General features: G+C 41.9%; 1 protein-coding gene across 2 annotated transcripts in view; it reads right to left on the minus strand.

Moving 5' to 3' along the window:
- The window catches only part of tspan9a (tetraspanin 9a), a 149,949-nt gene extending 133,753 nt beyond the window's left edge, over positions 1-16,196 (minus strand). For both annotated transcript variants that reach the window (XM_068722975.1, XM_068722974.1), the window contains exon 1: positions 15,922-16,196. The gene's annotated coding sequence lies outside the window, so the exon portion shown is untranslated. The remainder of the gene's footprint in view (positions 1-15,921) is intronic.
- Between the last annotated feature and the right edge of the window lie 1,856 nt (positions 16,197-18,052).

Genomic DNA, 18,052 nt, shown 5'->3' on the forward strand with positions numbered 1-18,052 from the left:
AGGAAAGTTGGATCCCCTAGCTCTCAGTATAAATGGGTACAGTAGGCAGGACTGTGGGATATTCCCTCGAGGGTTCAGCTGCTTGTGATGAAGGCAAGAGCGTGAGAAGCTCTTTCAATGTATTCTTAGTACGGCCTCTCCCTTCTTGCCTCTCCTTTCTCCATCCACTAGATCCTTGGAGCCCACCTCGTTTTAAGGCTATGTCCATCAATCTTTTATTTTTCCATTTCTCTGTGACACTGGAGTTTGGCAGCAAGATTTCACAACACTTAGGCTACATAAAGAATAGAGTATGAATCTGAATATCATATCACATTTCTATCCAAACACAGCAACATGTAAACAAGGAACTAAAACTTCAAAATAAAGTAGTATGATGATTTTGATGATCTATTAAATCATTGAAATCATTTCTAAAGCACAAACACAAAACTATTTTGTGTTTGGATAGGACATTTGATTGCATTTATGTGATTTAGGTATTGTGATGGGCCTTTATTCCTATTGTAACTAACATTTTATAGACAAAATAAATCAAATAATCAAGAAAAGAAATCAGCAGATTCATCAATAAGGAAAATTACAATTAGTTGCTTGAACGCCTGGTTGCAGTCCTAACAAATACATTGATCAAGCCAAATGGTAATAGTGATATCTACAGTAAAATTGTAACCAGAGGGAAACATGGCTTCCATTTAGCTGCCTACAAGTGCATACAATTAGAGTAAATCTGGTCATTGTGTAATGCGGTCTTGTGGTCACAACAGAGGATCTGCCTGACTGTCTTCTCCCCTGCTTTGCCAAACTATCTGCATCCAAGCATGCCTGAATCTCTGTGTGCTCCCTAGCCTGCCAGCATGTCTGCCAGCATTCACCCTGAGAAAGGACTGCAGGGCGGCCGGACTGACCTAGACAGCTCTGTAGCTTCGGGTGTAGTCCACGTTCCAAACAGGAAGACTGAATCAGGCGAGATAAAACTCTATTTATATTCTCCCCGGCAGGCATCCTGGTCAGATCGTCAAGTACGATCGCACAAAGAGCTGCTGTACGGGGGACCTGATCTCATGCATAACACAGCCATTTCTTTTTCATACTCTGCCCTCCAAGATGGGAGAGATGGGTCTGTCGGCAGGCACCGGGTACTTTTCCCCAGACGGCAATAGTCATAGCATTTGGCAGCTTTCAGCACTCGCATGACCGGCATACAGTACAACTTACATCAATTACTGGGAACTTTCGCTCCATAAATAATTGATCATGATGCAGAGAGCACAACCAGAGAAATAAGATTACAAGCTATAGCAAATGCACTTGCATCTCAGAACATATGGCCTTCTGGATGGATCGGATATGCCGCAGTGGCTTTACTCTGCTTGTCTAATACAGCCATGCTGGTCCGCTGTATGTCTTGCTCATGCAGGACAAGATGATCTCTGAAGCCCCGGCCCTGCAGCTCTCGGTGTGTGAGGGAGTGAGAAAAAAAAAATCACAAAGTGGGGTTACAGCAGGTCAGGCTGTTGAACAGGAAATACCTAATAGAAGCCAGAAGCCACTCATGACCTCTGCAAGAAACAACAGACCTGTGAGCCTCGAGGCGGACTGACATTACATTGACCCGCTTGGTCCATCCGAACTTCTCAATGTGAAAGCCCTCAGTCATACTGGTGCGTCACCCAGCATTATGTTGGCCTGCTGTGACGCTACTATGTTTCTATCAAAGCCTTCAGGATCCAACATTTGTTCAACAGGGTAGCGCAGCACTGAGAGAACATTCACACAGCTGTTACTGATCAACTCACTTCATACAGCTCACTGGCTGGTCTAGACATCTGCATACAGTAGTAGCATGCAAGAACGACAAGTATGTTTGGCACCTGTTGACGTGTTAGAAAAATGACTTTTGATTCAGAATTAGTGTGCAAAAGTGGCAATTAGCATGGAATATGGTGAAATATAAAAGGGTTTATTAGCTCTTAAACAAGAAAAGGAGAGACATTTCAAAAAGAAAACTGAAATACTATCAAATTGTGAGTGTTGTGTCTCTCTGTCTTTGTTAACATGATCATTTATTCGCCGCTATCTTATTGTCATGTGCCAAAAACATCTTGATGACTGCATGGCCTCATCACTCAACAACCTGTGTTCAAAACTATATGATTAAAGATTCTTGTGGTGTATAATTATTAACTTTTCAAACTTGCCACATATGCACAAAGTGACACTTTAAAGTTCATATTTCATAGCAAAGCAAAACATGTAATGGCAATGTCCTCTTGTTGGAACCTGTTACGATCTATTGAAATGCCAAACACAAGCGTGGATAAGTTCAACACTAAGTAGAGTGATCATATTTAATTGATTGATATGTGATTTGTTTTTGTGCAGTAGAAAGATACTGCTATTTTTCAGTATTATGGTCATCTGTATAATGCTCAATATCACCAATATCATAAAGGAAAATAGTTGCTTTATCAGATAAAACACAACAGAATTGTATTGTAAAAGAAAATGTTGGCCTAACTAGTATTTACCATAAAAAACTAAATAAAATACCAGATTTAAAACAGAAGTGAGCCCTAATGAGAACAACGTGTTTGGACAAAGTAATACGGCAAATAAAAAACACACAGATCCAAACAGTTAATTAACAGCAGCTGCAGTTTGTTTGTTGCAAAAATTGTCCAGGTTGACGACCTGACTGATATACATAAAGGAAAATCATCACAGATTTGCTGCATTGTACCTGCTTATAAAGAAAAAAAAGGTATGTAGCGAAGAAAAAACAACAATGATTTAGGATTTTCTTGAACATGCAGGGCCACTAAAAGATTTTATATGCTGGTTATACGTGTTGTGTGCCATTTCTAATACAAAAACAGTAAAAAACACGACTGGGACTCACTCACTGGGACTCACATTGAGTTGAGCTGATGATGCCTCAGAGTTCAATACATCTTGTGTTGTTTGTATGATGACACAGACCTATAAATCACATCGCTATGAATGCACTGAGCATACTAAGCAGCTAAAAGGAATTTGCATCCATATTAAAAAGTGAGCCTATGCAGCAGTAGTAGATGGGAACATGTATGCACATTGGTTTCACAGGTTAACAGTTATCTTGAGTCAGGAGAAACCGAGTCTTGAGTCAAGTCAATTTAAGGGATTATCACGGTGCACTGATTTCCCGCGAGGGACAGGGAAGTTGTTGAAAAAGCTCACACTAACAAGCTTGTGTATTACGCCTCAACCACATCCTTCAGTCAGGACTACATTAGGACTGTGGCGCTAACAGCAGCCCAACTCTGCCACAAACCCGACCATCGGAACAAACCTCAGTCAGCAGTGGAAACTGGGTTTAACAGGGGAACTATTGTGCAAAACTCAACAGTGCTGCGTCTTAAATGACACCAGCTAAGTTGTTTGATTGTGAATAGCAGTTAGTGAACTGTGAAACACTTTGATGCTTGTTTTATATATAGATATGTGTTGTATAAATAATCTTTATTATTACATTACAGTCATTTAGCAGACACTTTTATCCAAAGCGACTTACAATTCAGTATCTATCTACACACCGTAGGCACAGCTACAGGAGCAATTTGGGGTTAAGTGTCTTGCTCAAGGACACATTGACATGAGACTAGCGGAGCCGGGGATTGAACCGCCGATCCTCTGATTGAAGGACAGCCCTGCTCTCCACTTAGCCACAGTCACCCAGTATTATTATTATCAATCACACAAGATATGTTTTAGTTTAAACCTTCATTGCACAACATGAGACTAACAGCCACCAATCGAGCATTAAATATTACAATAACACAGGAAAAATAGGATTTTCTACAAAATGTGATGTTTGTTGTCAAATCTAAAAACCAATCAGCTCTTTGATCCGGCGACAGCCAGGCGTTTCCCATCATGCTTTGGGTCATGCAGCCGGTGGAGAGCAACTGCGGCATCTGGCTCTAACAACTGCGGCCGCCGCACTCTCATGAGGTCATCGTTGCCCACGTGTTCGTGACGTCAAGTCGGGATCAAGTCGGACACGAATCTAACCGGCATGCATTGTGCGCCGATCGCTGGTGATCGATTCTGCGCAGGACTGGCTCATCTCCAACGAGCCTATTATCACAGTTTGTTTGTGAAACAGAGGTGAATGGAAACATCTATTTTCACCATACATCCACTTATATGAACATTATATGAATAAGTCGTGAGAAATAATGCTACTCTCAGACCACACACATGGATTTGCCTTTGAACAGCAGGAATAAACATTTGTTCGCATGAACTCATTACTTGGGAAGGAACGATATGTGCTTTGTACATGATTAGCATGGAAAGTGTATGAGACATGGAGAGAAATATTACAAAGTTAATAATAACAATAACACCACACGCACTCCTGTATTTATAATCTCTTCTCAGGCTTCGAGGTCATGATGGAAAATACCTCTGATTTACAATTAGACAGGCCGTCCTGCCACAGAGCCAATTTCATGCTTACAGTACCGTCAGTCCCCAAAAACTCAAACACAGACAGCAGCAGTCAGTCTGTCTGTCACGTTGTTTACAACTACATCTTCCTGGGAAGAAACCTAATAAGCCAATGAAAGAAATATGTTGAAGCTAATCAGTGACTTTAATAGAAATGACATATTTGTTTAAATTATCACTATAACTTGACAGTAGTGCATGAGACAAAAAAAACCAATTACTATGTTTTCAGAATCATATTTTAGTTTACTGTTTTGCTGTAAAATGAGAAAGTTTGTGGCTGCCATGTTGAAAAATAATAGAGCCAAATCCGCTCACTGACCGAAGCAAACGTTCTCACTTTCCAGCTAAAGCGTACACTAAAATGTTTCTGAAAACATTCAAGGCGGTGCCTAGTTTGACAGAGTTCACAAGCTTCACAAGCAGTGATTGACACTGCATTAGAGACTCCTTGCCTCTGATTGGTTGGTTTTCTTCGGGCGCAGTAGAATCTTGCAATTAGAAGCACTACGTAGAAGCAGAGTTACAGTTTGAGGTTACTAACTGCAGCTTAAAGTTACACAACACAGCATTACTATGTCTGCTGCATTGACACAGTAACAAGATGTCATTCAACATGAGCTGTATCAGTCAGAACTTGGACCAGCAGCATTCCCGCAGCTGAGAGCTTCGGTCAGTCGAGTCAGCGTGGTCAGTCAGAAAAATGGGACATAAGTACAGTGTCTAAAAGAACAATACTTTGTGGAAACACGTCAGTAAAATCTCTCCATCCAGAACTTTCGCACAGTTCAGGCAGAAACTAGTGTCACCCCGCATAACCTTTTTTTTTTTTTTTCTTCTCTCGGAAAAGTATAATGCAGATCTCAAAATCTCACCTACGCTTCCTCCAAGTGTCATCACACCCACAATGAGTACATTCACACAGTTCACTCTGTCCCACTTGCAGGCCTAATCCTGAACCTGAAAACTGCTCTCAGAGTGAGCTGAGTATAAGCCCATTCAGCATGCAGGATCTGGGGCCGTCTCATTTGCATGTTAAACGGGATCTCTCAAAATATGTGAATGCGTGTGTCAAACAGGCTCAGAGAGCAAGGGAGGAGAGGTCCCCTGTTACCGCCCCCCAGCGGCGCTCTGAGAGACGGCGAAGAGAGAGGGAGGGAAGAGGTTCACAGGTCAAGCAGACTGCGCCATTTCAGCAGATGCCAAGCAGTTCGTGGGCCAGGACTGCGAGAACAAGAACCTCCTGTGTGCACAACAGTCCTGTCAGCAACACCAGCACCCTACAGGCATCTGTGGCTCTGGCTTTTATTTATCACGCAATGGAATTTTTCATGGATTTACACAGTACGTCCAAACCCAAACATTCAGATTTCCATCACATACGGCAAAGCAAAGCAGAAAATCCTCACAATTGAGAAGCAGAGTTTGGTCATTGTGCAAAAGGCTTAATTAACCCTCTGAGACCAGCTGGATCACCGGCAAACCCGGGCCGACATTACTGTCTATAAGAGGCTGTTGGAATACTCAATACAATACTCTGGTTTGTTGCCCTTAATCGAAAGGCATCACTACCTCTTTAAAATAGCACTCATTCTGAGATTGTAACGTATCCCTTCAAATAAAAAACTGAGATATCCACTTCTGCATTTCGTACAATCAGAAATCAAACAACATAGCCAGTAAACAATTGAAAAGGCTACAACGTATCCAAAACAATATATTATAGCTTCTCAAATACCATTCTCTTCTTAGACAGGCATGAGACCCCTAGGGATGTGTCAGGGTGTTTACTAGGTGTCCATGCCTCAGGGGTTGGGCTTATGTCTGGGTGATACAAGTTCATACGAAAAGTTAATTTATGAAAACAAAAACGTGTCAGTTTTTTCGGGCTATGGGTACATTCAGCCAAGTGGTAGCTGGAGGATGTAATCTGTTAAATCCTAATTTACAAAAAGATGGTAAGGTTTGTTGGAGATTTTTGTTTTACATTCAATGACATGGAATTACACTTTTATCAATATAGTAGGACATTTTTTTTGTATCAACTAATTATTTCAACTGTAGTTACATGTAATGAGCTTAAAAATGAATTGAGGAATTTCCATAAAATAACTGCTCCATTTAAACTCCAGTGATTCAGTATTTATTATTGGAAACGTTATCCTCCATTATTAAAAAAATGGTTGACAGTAAACAAATGTTGAGCTGAATGCAATTACTGGAATAATTTATCGATATTCCAACTGATAAAGGGCTTTCATTTTGAAATGCTACATCAGAATGTCCTGGTTCTCTCTTAGTGACACCTTGAGGTGGTCTGCTATCAACCTGAGGTGAAGTGATTTTGTAACTATGCACCATTTCCTCTTAAGATGCACATTTTTTGAAAGTTTTCAGTTATGTCAGTATTCTTTAATCCAGCCCTTATTTTACTTGAAATGAGAAGAACATTTATTTATGTATTTCTATGTATTATTTATAATCCATCCAGTTCAATTTGAAAATTGTTAAAATATAATTGATGTGTACTTTCTTTATTTCATTTAACAGTTGTTGACTACACAGAGACGTTACTACTACTAGACTTCTTGAATATATATATATATATATATATATATATGGCACTAAATAGCGCAAGTTAGATATTATTGTAATGTTCCGGACCTTTGCCCGAGGAGATTTTCTCAATCTGGACCTTTTGGAATTTTAATTGAATACTCCTGCTCTAAGCCATTCATTTTGGCGGCAAAATTGAATAAATACAGATATTGCTAACAATAGTGTCTCAATTAAAAACATTTTTTTAAATGTAATTATGTCCTTTGAGGTTAACTCAACTAGCCAAAATCTAAAGCCGTCATTGGAGGGCTTTTGTGGAAAAATTTACGAGTCAGCCATGTGCAGTTAATTGAAATTATGTAAAGATGATTTTCAAGGTTGAGTTTCTTAAAAGCGGCATGGACTGTCATTTGCAGCCTAAAGTGTGCAAAATTGCTCAGTGCAGCTTTCAACAACATGCAGTAAAATGTGCTTGCTTTATTAAGAGAGTTAAATTGTTTGACCATTTATAACCATCCTGGGTAACTGAGCATAGCCTGAAGAAGTCCTCAATCCCCTTGGCAAAATGGAAAAAGGGCTCAGGCAAATTTTAAAAGGTTTTATTTTCCATTCACCTCAACACAACAACTCACCAAGAGCTTATCTAGCTTGAGCATTAAAAGTGCAATTTGCCGTGCTATATCTGTTTTTTGTCTGTGGCATCCCTACATGCTTGGCTGAAGAAACTCATTTTGTAACAACAATGTGGAGAAAGTGCCAGTTATTCAACGCAATACTCGGGTTCATTGCCCGGAATCGAAAAGCATCGCTACCTCTTAAAATACTACTCATTCTGAGATTTGAATGCATTCCTACAAATAAAAGAAACTGAGATATCCATTTCAACACACAAAAAAAAAATCAACAACATAGCCTGAGACCCCTAAGGACATATGAGGTGTTTACCAGGTGTCCATGCATCAGGATTTTACAGATGATTCCAAAATCAGGTGGGAAACAAAGTAGTTACATACTTGCGCTTTCACAATTTTGTTCCCCCCTAAATCATTTAATGGTCAAGACCTAGAAAAATCCCCAAACTGCCAGTTGTTTGGCCTATTGTGCAGTTAGTGGACCACAGCAAAAATACTCCACTCTTCTTATACAAACATGAAATGCTTTGCTTTTGTGTAAATAAAAACAACATGGCAGGAAATTGGGAAACCAATGCAACGGTCTTGAAATAACAGGACATAGATGGATGTAAACTGGTTCTAATCTTGGGGAAATGTAGCCTATTTATCCCCTAGTGTTTTCTTTTTCCAGAAAATATCAAAACATGTCAAATGTAATAACAAGACGAAAAGATCACACCTGTCAAACATCCGCACCAAGCCCTCGTTTTTTGACATCAGAAGGTTAAACTGTCACCTGCTCTTTGGAGCGTCAAACTCGTCAAACTCCTGTCTCTGAGTTCCGAGGTGACGTGTGAGCTCAGAAGTAGCTTAGCAAAAGGATCTGCTTGCAGCACTTTATTGGGTATATAAACATGTGTCACTGATCAACCTATTAGATTCTCTCTCTGTTTATTGGTCTCAGATTCTCTGATTCATGCTTACATTCTCTTTGCGTGTCTTCATCACAAGCACACGTACATGTGGACGAAAAGAAAAACGATCTGTCCTCGATCTGTTCTTCTTACATGGAAACCTTTGAAGACACACCAGTACTTCCTACTACCCATCATCGCTTTTAGGAGTCATACAAGGACGTGTTCAGCTGAGCAAGTCAGAGAAAAACGAACCACGCGAGTGGCTTAGTGAGGCTGTATTCAAAGGCACAATGTGTAGGCTTTGGTGGCATCTAGCGGTGAGGTTGCAGATTGCATCCACCCAGGACTACGGTAACGCGAGGCGTCGGGAAACGTCATTAGTTTTGCAGGCATTTGACTACAAACCAAAGTTGTGGACAAATTAAAATTCTAACCTATTGGTGGAGCTAGATGTCAGTCATTAGAATTTTTCTTCTAGGTTGTATAAATGTCTGCCAAATCTCATGGTAATCCATCCAATAATTGTCAAGATGATTAAAGTAAACCTGCTGTTGGTGCTGGAGGAAAAGTCCTGGGTTCACAAACATTGGTAGGACTCATCCTCTGAGGACAATGAGTGTCTGTATTTCATTTCATGCCAATCCAACTAGTAGTTGTACAGATATTTCAATCTGGACCACAGTGTAGGACAGACATTGCCGTGCCTAAAACCACACCGCTGGGATGGCTAAAAACACTCATAGTTCGAGTTTATAAAAGCCTCCGTATAGGATCAGATCTGAAGAGCCTCCATGAGTGGATGATTGCACCTCTCCAACAACTTGACAGAGGCAGTCAACCGGCAAAAAGGTGCAGAAGCGCGTAGGATTTCAACACATGTTCAGCTTGCCATAGCATGACATGAATACAAATCAGAGTAAATTGAAAAGCAAATGACCCATGAGACGGGAGCCTATATTCCACTGATGGTATAGACTGGCCAGGGAAAACGCAGCATTCGGTGATGTGTGGCTCCAGACGCTCTGAAATAACTACATCCAATATATTTTACGTGCATTGAATGAATCATTAAAACAGAACATTTGGCAGCACGAGGAATGTGTGTTGGCAGGTTGATATAGAGAACGACAACGACCCTTTCATTCACTATCATATTTAAAGTAACTTACACAAGATGCTTCACTTCCAATCTATCATCCTTCCCAGATTCTTCGTACGTGGAACAAAAAGGGGGTGCATCACGTATCGCTGACCTCTCCCCTGACTTGATTCATCACTGATGAAAGGAAGAGCCGAGTTTCAAGACAGTATGTCACAGATGAAGTGGCCACTTAGCATCTAAAGCAGAGCGGATCATGTTTAAAGAGTTCAACTGCCATGGTGAGGACTCAATCCAAGTGGCACCAGGCTCTGTGGCGACTCACAAAGGTGCTTTTGACTAGACCATTGGCATGAGGCAGGAGGAGAGCTGGCTGTGCCTTATCAATGAGGCTCCCTTGTGTGTAGTTAATCGCAGCAGGTTTCAAAGCTGGTGATGAATTAGTCTTTCAGGATCGTTTTTAGTGTACCAACAAGCATTTACGGAGAGCAGACAACACAGGACAGGAGGGGCCGCCCCCCCGATATTGTGCCAACAAAGCAGGTAGAATAGGAAATGTGACATTGATTTTTTCTTTTCCCTCAGAGATGGATAAACCTTTTGCAACTCAGAGTGCTTTTCGAAGTGGAATCCAAATATGTTCGACACCTTATAACAACTGCGGTGAGATTTAGAAATGTTGGTGACGAACCACGAAGAAGAAAAGGTGTGGGAGTCATTTGGGCGTCGGGGATTACTGGTTTGATCAAATCTCGATGGGTGGCGGTACAGGCAGGCCTTTCATCTGCAGCCTTAAAATTGAGGGGGTAACGTTGAAGTTGTTGTTGTTTTGTCTTTATAATTTGCAGTATGAAGTCACACAAATGTCAAGGGACAGAAAACGACTTACTATTTACACGTCTGTGATTTTGTGCCCCAAGCAGCAGGATGCAAAACAGCCACATTACTAATCATCAGAATACTCGAGCAGATTTCACACAGTCCATGTCAAAATAAAAAAAATGTTTTCCTATTGAGAAGCCAGTCTTGAATTCCCATTACAAACCAGTCTGTTGTACACAGGAGAGCATTACCTTGAAAGAAGATTAGAAGAGAGGAAATGTGAACGGCTGTGATTGATGCCAGCCTCTGTCATATCTGATAATAGTGTAATAATTTCAAAACAAACTATTGCCACTGCAGTGCGAATGCTTCTAGTAAATAAATGAATCAAAAAAATGTATTCTGCTTTCCAATCAAATGAGCTGGTGTCGTCCCTACTCACTAAACACTGAGTCACAGAAAGGGAACGTGTGGGACGTGACTCTCATGGAAAGTACATAATGACAAAACAAAAGTCCTGTAATAGTCCCTTTGTAAATTTTGTCAAAAAGTTGTATTTAATAGCATAGCGTAAAGTATATTGATAGGCTTATCATCTCTGGCCTTCTGTTCAGTGCTCGAATTGGGCTGCTACTCACCGGTACATGGCACATGGCCCACAATCTTGGGCTGTGTCCACGCCCACTATATCATACTAAACCACCCTTAAGTCTTAAATAAAGATTTTATAGCAGCGTATAAAACTATTCCAACCATTTGTAATTTTAAAACATAAATAAAGATGTCATGATAAGCTACTGTGAGAGTTATACTCACATTATGGTAGTATTTTTCTATAAGGCAGCACAAAATGTCATAACCATAGACTGTGTTGAACAAGTGGGTGAAGACACTGGTTTGTGGACTACGGTTTTCATGCCTTGAGTTGAGCATTTTGACAACTCCCAGACAGGACAACCCTCTGGTAGCAACCTGTCAATCACAAGGTAGCCACGCCCTAAAGCACACTCTGCTTTATGGTCTATTTTACTCTAAATTGAACCATAATTTATTGAATGAACATCATGCTGTAATGAAGAAGACTTGAAACTAGCGATTGAAACCATGAACTCATGTTTACAATGTGTACTGAGGGAATAAATCAAGTGAGAAGTAAGCTCATTTCTCATACTTCCACACAAACTGACTTCTTTTTGCAACCAGAGGAGTCGCCCCCTGCTGGCCATTAGGAGTCCAAGGCACCGCTGCATTGGCTTCAGTTTTCAGACCCGGAGGTTGCTGCTTGGTCTCAACACACCGCCTCTTCTTGCTTTTTACTTTTAGATGTGCCGTGACCTTTTCTGCACCACTGCTCACTTTCTCAACACATTCACCGTCACTCTCGCTCTATCGCTTTACCACACACTCGCTAAGCACACTTGACGCAACTCTTAAACCAAGGACATTATATGTAAACAGGTGGATTGCATTTAAACCCGGCCTTTGCCGTTTTTACATGGTAGCGCCGTGACAAGCAAGCATCAAAGCTTTCACACGGCATTTTGCAATGCGGGACAGTGAGTACTTCCATCAGCAATATCTCCCAGTATCTTTTGTTTGCTAGAAAGTCAGATGGCTCAGAGGATACCGTTTAATACACACAGAGACATGTGAATAAGGGGAGTACTGGCACTTATTCCTTTCCACTTCACGCATTGCTCCTTTTAGACAGCTGAGGGTTCCACAGATGTTACACTCATTGTTTTCCTAATCTGCCTTAAATGCGTTCAAAGGCTAGCTAAAAAACTGTATGCATTTGCATCGTTGTTTCCTGTGTCCATCATGACAGACAAATACCAGAGAAATCTCCAGAAACAAAGAGAGTTTAATGTAATGCAATTGTTCTAAATGCCCCAAAAAATCTGTATGGTTAACAGCTGAGACTCTTGTTCTTTGTCCCTTTTCCCAGAGCATGACATCACCTGCACTGAATAAACTGTCACATTTTATACAGTGCAGTTATACGGTTAAAAAGCTGAAAGCGGAGACATTACATGTACAGTATTACTCAGATATTCCATGATCAAAGCGCTGTTTATAGTCACTGGAGCCATCCCTCACACAGAATGGAGCAGAATAAAAAGGTCCACCCATTCCTGGACTGGTTACAATCATAGACATTAAGAGGGTTTTTAAACAGGCAGCGAGAGTTTAATACAGGATATAGACCGTCAAATGAAACAGAATTCCCTTCCAAATTTAAAGCAACTACACACAAATAAAATCGACACCGTGCCATCAAACACAAGTATGGTGCAAGTATGTGAGGCATTCTCTTCAAAAGGAAACTCTACGCCACAGCTCTCAGCTCAGCTGTGACAGATACTGGTTGGGACGGAAAGTCATTCATGGGTATGGACATGGGCCGTATCTAAATCATGTGATTCAACAACACAAATGTGTCATAACTAAGAACCAGGCGCTCGCTTTCTCCGCCCGAAAAATCTAAAATAATCTAAATAATATTAAATGACAGAAAAGTAAAATGTCAGAAGAGAGCAACGGTTGCGAATATGAGCTGCACCATTGCTCAACATTAGTATAAATAAGGCCCCCGGATTCAACATAACACGAGGGTTAACTTGACGTACATTTTTTATAGAATTTACATCAGTATCTGTTCCCATGTTTTACCGTCTCTCATCGTGGAACTACATTTTCCAACATCAAATTTGTAAGCGTTATCAACACATTACTCTCGGTAAATCCTCTTAGATAAATGTTTTAAAGATGTGAAGCTCTCTATGTCTCCGCCACGGGTGGCTCCTGGCTTAGAGACCAGATTAAAAAAAAAAAAAAAAAAAAAAAAAAAAACAACACATCAGCTCGCCAACACAGACAAAAGGCAATAGCTACACAGGAGAGGAAGCCCTGCTGGCTAAAGTCAACAAGTCTGACATTACAAATCCCACTCTGTGCTGACACTAAACTGCATGAGACAGCAGCAGTCAAAACCTCACTTCCACACGTCCATTTACTGCAAAGACGGCATGCGTGGATGGCATCTGTACTCCAACATGCATGCGCCGGGTTTATGGCAAAGTATGGCAGGGTCAAACTAAGCAGGAGGGCCTACTGCACAAAATAGACTTTGACTGTAAACAACCGCCTGGTCAAAATATAGGCACAGAATGTGCTGCTCGCAGTGTGTAAATACGGCCGGGAGTTAGATATCCGATCTGCAACTCATGAATGCACAGCTTGAGTAGGGCACGTATAAAAATGGGTAGACGGAGATAAGGAACACGTGCCACGGGCGTCTCTGGCACAAGATGCACGGTCAGAGTGAGTCATGGCACCCGCCGGTCAGCAGCACAGAACCAGCGATATCTCACACAGACAAAGACAGAGACGCACAGCCCTGCTCTTCCTGTTGCTGATTGGCCCCAGAGGGAAGAAGTGATTAAAACGGCAGAAAGGGGCGGGGAGTTAAGAGAGATAAATGTTGATATAGCAGCACAGCTCATCCATTGTGGGGGCCCGGTGGAATGAGATCGGCCCAGCACGGACGGTCCTTCCCCCCCCCCACCCCCCCCAGTACCAAAGAATAGGAACTTTCACGAAGGGGACAGCACAGAGAGGGGAGCTCTGTGTGGCGGCGGCGAAAGCTGAGGAAGTCAAAACACAGTCGGAGGCTCACATTGCTGCTTTTGTTTACCAACGCAGAGAATCAGCCAGTGGGTCCCAACAGGAAAACTCTCGACAAAGGTTACGACTGTTCCCTGGTTCAAAATAGTCAAGAGAAAGTTTGCAGCCTTTGATGTCAGCGACTGTGTGTTGGTTACATTATGTAAACCCGAGGCCTCGCTGAAGAGCTGAACACAATGCAGCCGACTGCTCAAACCACTCACTCGTTCGTTGTCGGTGGGTACGGCATGTAGACATGACTGGGAAATTAATCCAACAGTCAAACGTCTAGTCCACGGAGAGCGCTTGTTTGTTATGAAATAGGTCACAGCAGATTTTTACGGTTAGAGGAACAACCAATGAGAAAACTCACCCCCCCAAAAGTTAGTGAAATTCAGTAGAAAATGTACATATTTCTTGTAAGCAGTGGGTCATGTGGGGGGCACTGACCCCGTGCCATGAGAGAAGCAGGAATGTGGGGTCAGACGGTGGAGGACCTCTCTCTCTCTCTCTCTCTCTCTCTCTCTCCCCTCCCATACACCAGAATAGACACGATCCACAGCATAACCACCACGGCACGAGAGGTTAAAAAAAGAGCTGGTGTTTTGATACGGCCCCACTTGACTTCGTGGTTGGGTGTCAGAGGTGTATTTCTTCCTTCATAAAGTGTCTGCGTGACTTCCACGATTCCCTCAAGAGAGTGAGGCATATTAAATCTACCCTAAAGCATGTGATGAATCAAAGACAAACAAGTATTTTTGTCCCCTTGAGACAATTATTGATGCAATAAGCCAAGACCCACGATGACATGATGTTAACCCCTGAACACAAAGGTCAGTCAGGACTGAAAACAACTTCACTGGCAGCACCGAAGCCTGCCGACGGAGAAGGCTTCTCCTCCTCAGCGATCAGCTATAATTTACATTTCCAGCCACTTTAGGAGATGCTCAGTCATAACCAAACAAAAGCACGGTGATTAGACGGGACAATCAGGGAGGAACTCCGGCGACAAGCCCGTTGTTGAAAGAGGCACGTTGCCCGCATTGGATCCGAGCAGGATCTCATTCAGCTGTTGCCTCTGAAAGGAGTCAGAACTTAATGCTGTGATTCTTGGCATTCTTGCAGGCTCACGTGACACAACTTATAATGTAACTCCTACCAAAAACTGTGTCGGCTCTGAATATGCAATTTTTTTTAGGCCTATAGAGTAGATTGAGTAATCTGATGAGAATAAGAGGAAAGTTTTTGTCACTCTTCATGCTCACATTGAAAAGCTTCTTAACATGTGACAGAGTCATGAGTCCCTGCCAAAAAATATGCAGCCTATAGCCATAAAATAACAGCGGCCTAATGTCTTAACAGGAGTTCATAAAGGATTTTGAAACCACTAAACACTCAAAAGTCAGTTCTACTTCCCTCTATGACCACTTACAGCTCAGTGATATTACAGGAATATTCCAGTAGGCTTGTTAAAATACCATAATGTCACTACAAATTGGTTGCCACGCTCTAATTCGCCCTCTACTACTATTATTATTATAAGGACATTAACTTGTGGTTGATTTTTTTTTCAGTCACAGATGTGACATGTTGGGGCTGGGACAGTAAAGAAAGTTCATAAAAGTTAACGTTCACGTCATACAGTGAATATGGGACGCCACCGTAGACTATACGATGTCATCACGTTACGTTAATATGAGATGTGTAAACAAACAACAAGAACAACAACAAAAGGAGCGTCTCTTACCTGTTGGACCTCCTCTGAAGTGACCGTTCAGTCGCTGCAACCTGTCGCACGGCAGAGAACGAGAGCCGACGCTGCCAGAGGGGGAGATCACCGCCACGCGACTTCAGCCCCAAAACTTTCCAGTCGGACCTCTTTACTATATCGTTCCGCTTCTGTCCTGTCAAAACGTATCGCCGATTGTGCCCTTTCTCTCTCCCCCCCTCCCCAAAATAAAGCAGCCGTACCTCTGTTGCTGACAACTTTCGGTTGCCCCGCTGTGCGTCTCTGTCTGATGATGAGTTCTGAACGGAGTTCTCTGGTTGGTCAAGGAGGAAATGAAGTTTGAGGAAGGAGAAGGAGGGGGGAGCTGGTACTGACTCCTACAGGCGCGTCACAGCTCCGGAGGCTCTGCATGAGAATTACAGCGGCTCATAAAAAGTGAAAACCAGCCTGATTTATTGAGATTAGTCTCAGAGGTTGAACTGTATTGAATTCATTTGGCAGTTGTGAAAAAAGAAAGTTTTGACAGCTGCCCGCAGAGACCAAGGTGATGTAAATATTATGGGCAATATGTCATTTACTTGTCAAATATTGTGAATTACAATGTATCACGTTTTTTTTTATTTGGCTACAAGCTGTCAATGTTTGGCAGTAGGATTAATAAATTTAAAAAAAAAGAGACGATGAGCTTCAAATCCATCATTTGAGCTTTTTATACTCCCTGAGTCTGATTTAATTACTTCATGAATCAAGGCAACAGCAGCCAGGACACAAGAGAGTGTTCATAAGTCCAAATCACAAACATGCATGGTGTTTACCCGACCATCAGGCTTCCCTTCCCCGTAATTAACAGTGAGTAACGAGTACGGAGAGGAAATTTAAAAGCATCAAAGCCAACATGTTAGCTCAAAGTGTTCCTCTGGAAACAAACTGAGGAAAACGCACAGAAACACACTCTGTTTAAGCTCATTTATTTGTGTAGTAGAATACATGGAAGAGAAAAACTATTGTTTGTCACGAGACAGTGTAAGTAAAGTAAGAGTGCACACTATTTTAAATTTCCAACTATTGAAATTCAGTTTTCCTCCTCACACATAATAACAGCATTGATTATGTAGTGAAGTGAATATTTGCGGGCATCTTCACACAGCTTGGAGCTGCTGTCTTCCCTGAGTTGTCATCATGGTCAGAAAAGAAGAAGCAAGAGAAAGTGCATGGGGTTCCTCACACTGCTAACACTATAGGAGAAAGCCTATTGAGCTTGAACTCATCACTTATCCTGAGTGTCTGAATACTGTCATGGTTGCACTGCTGTTGACAGGGTTCTGCTGAGACTAATTTAAAAAACATAATCATACCACTGCACACGTTGATCCCCTGATGGATGGGATCATTTGAGCAGAAATTAGACTTGGCTTAAACTGTATGTAATGACAGCGGACTTAAAAGCTCTTCTCTGTACCGGCCTCTCCCATCAGTGTCCGGTAGTAATACTACAATGTTAAGGCAATGATTACACATCTAATGTATATTAAAAGCTAAGCTTACCGGTCACTGGCTGTACAGTAAACACTGTATCCCTTGTTGGGATGTTTAAAAGCATTTGTTTCGCATGTTCTTCAAGCCAACACTTTGCATAGAGTCCTTTAAATACAGAGAATTTTTTTTTTCATATTGGTTTAATCCGTCACATAATCCCTCCTCTCCCACTGGCATATATGGTCTGACACCTAATGAATTGGGAATTGCCGCAGCTTCCAAACATTCCCAGCCAGGGTTTGGTCAGGAATCCTTCTGAGTCCGGAAGGACAATACCAGAGGGAAGCATCATGCATTCCTGCTGGGAGCTGCTCTATGAGGGCCACTGACAACAAAATTAAAAACAACCCAAACTCATCTTCATATGACTAATTTGCATCACAGGTGGTGCCATAATGTGACTCTAATTTGGTCTCCCCTCTCAGCAGCAGCAATGTATGGGAGAGCAGTGGAGCATGCTGGGCTAATGACTTATCAGCCAGCATGGGAAGCACCTGGAGGAGAGCCAGACCTGCACCAACAACGGTACCTGCACACCCATGATGATCAGCCTGCTATCTCACTCTCACCAAGAACAAAGATGAACGCACGCAGCACAGCATGCTGGGGGAAA

The sequence above is a fragment of the Cebidichthys violaceus genome, unplaced genomic scaffold (genome assembly GCF_023349555.1).
Source record: "Cebidichthys violaceus isolate CVI_PGR_0920_01 unplaced genomic scaffold, fCebVio1.0.p SCAF_3, whole genome shotgun sequence".
Taxonomy (NCBI): Eukaryota; Metazoa; Chordata; class Actinopteri; order Perciformes; family Stichaeidae; genus Cebidichthys; species Cebidichthys violaceus.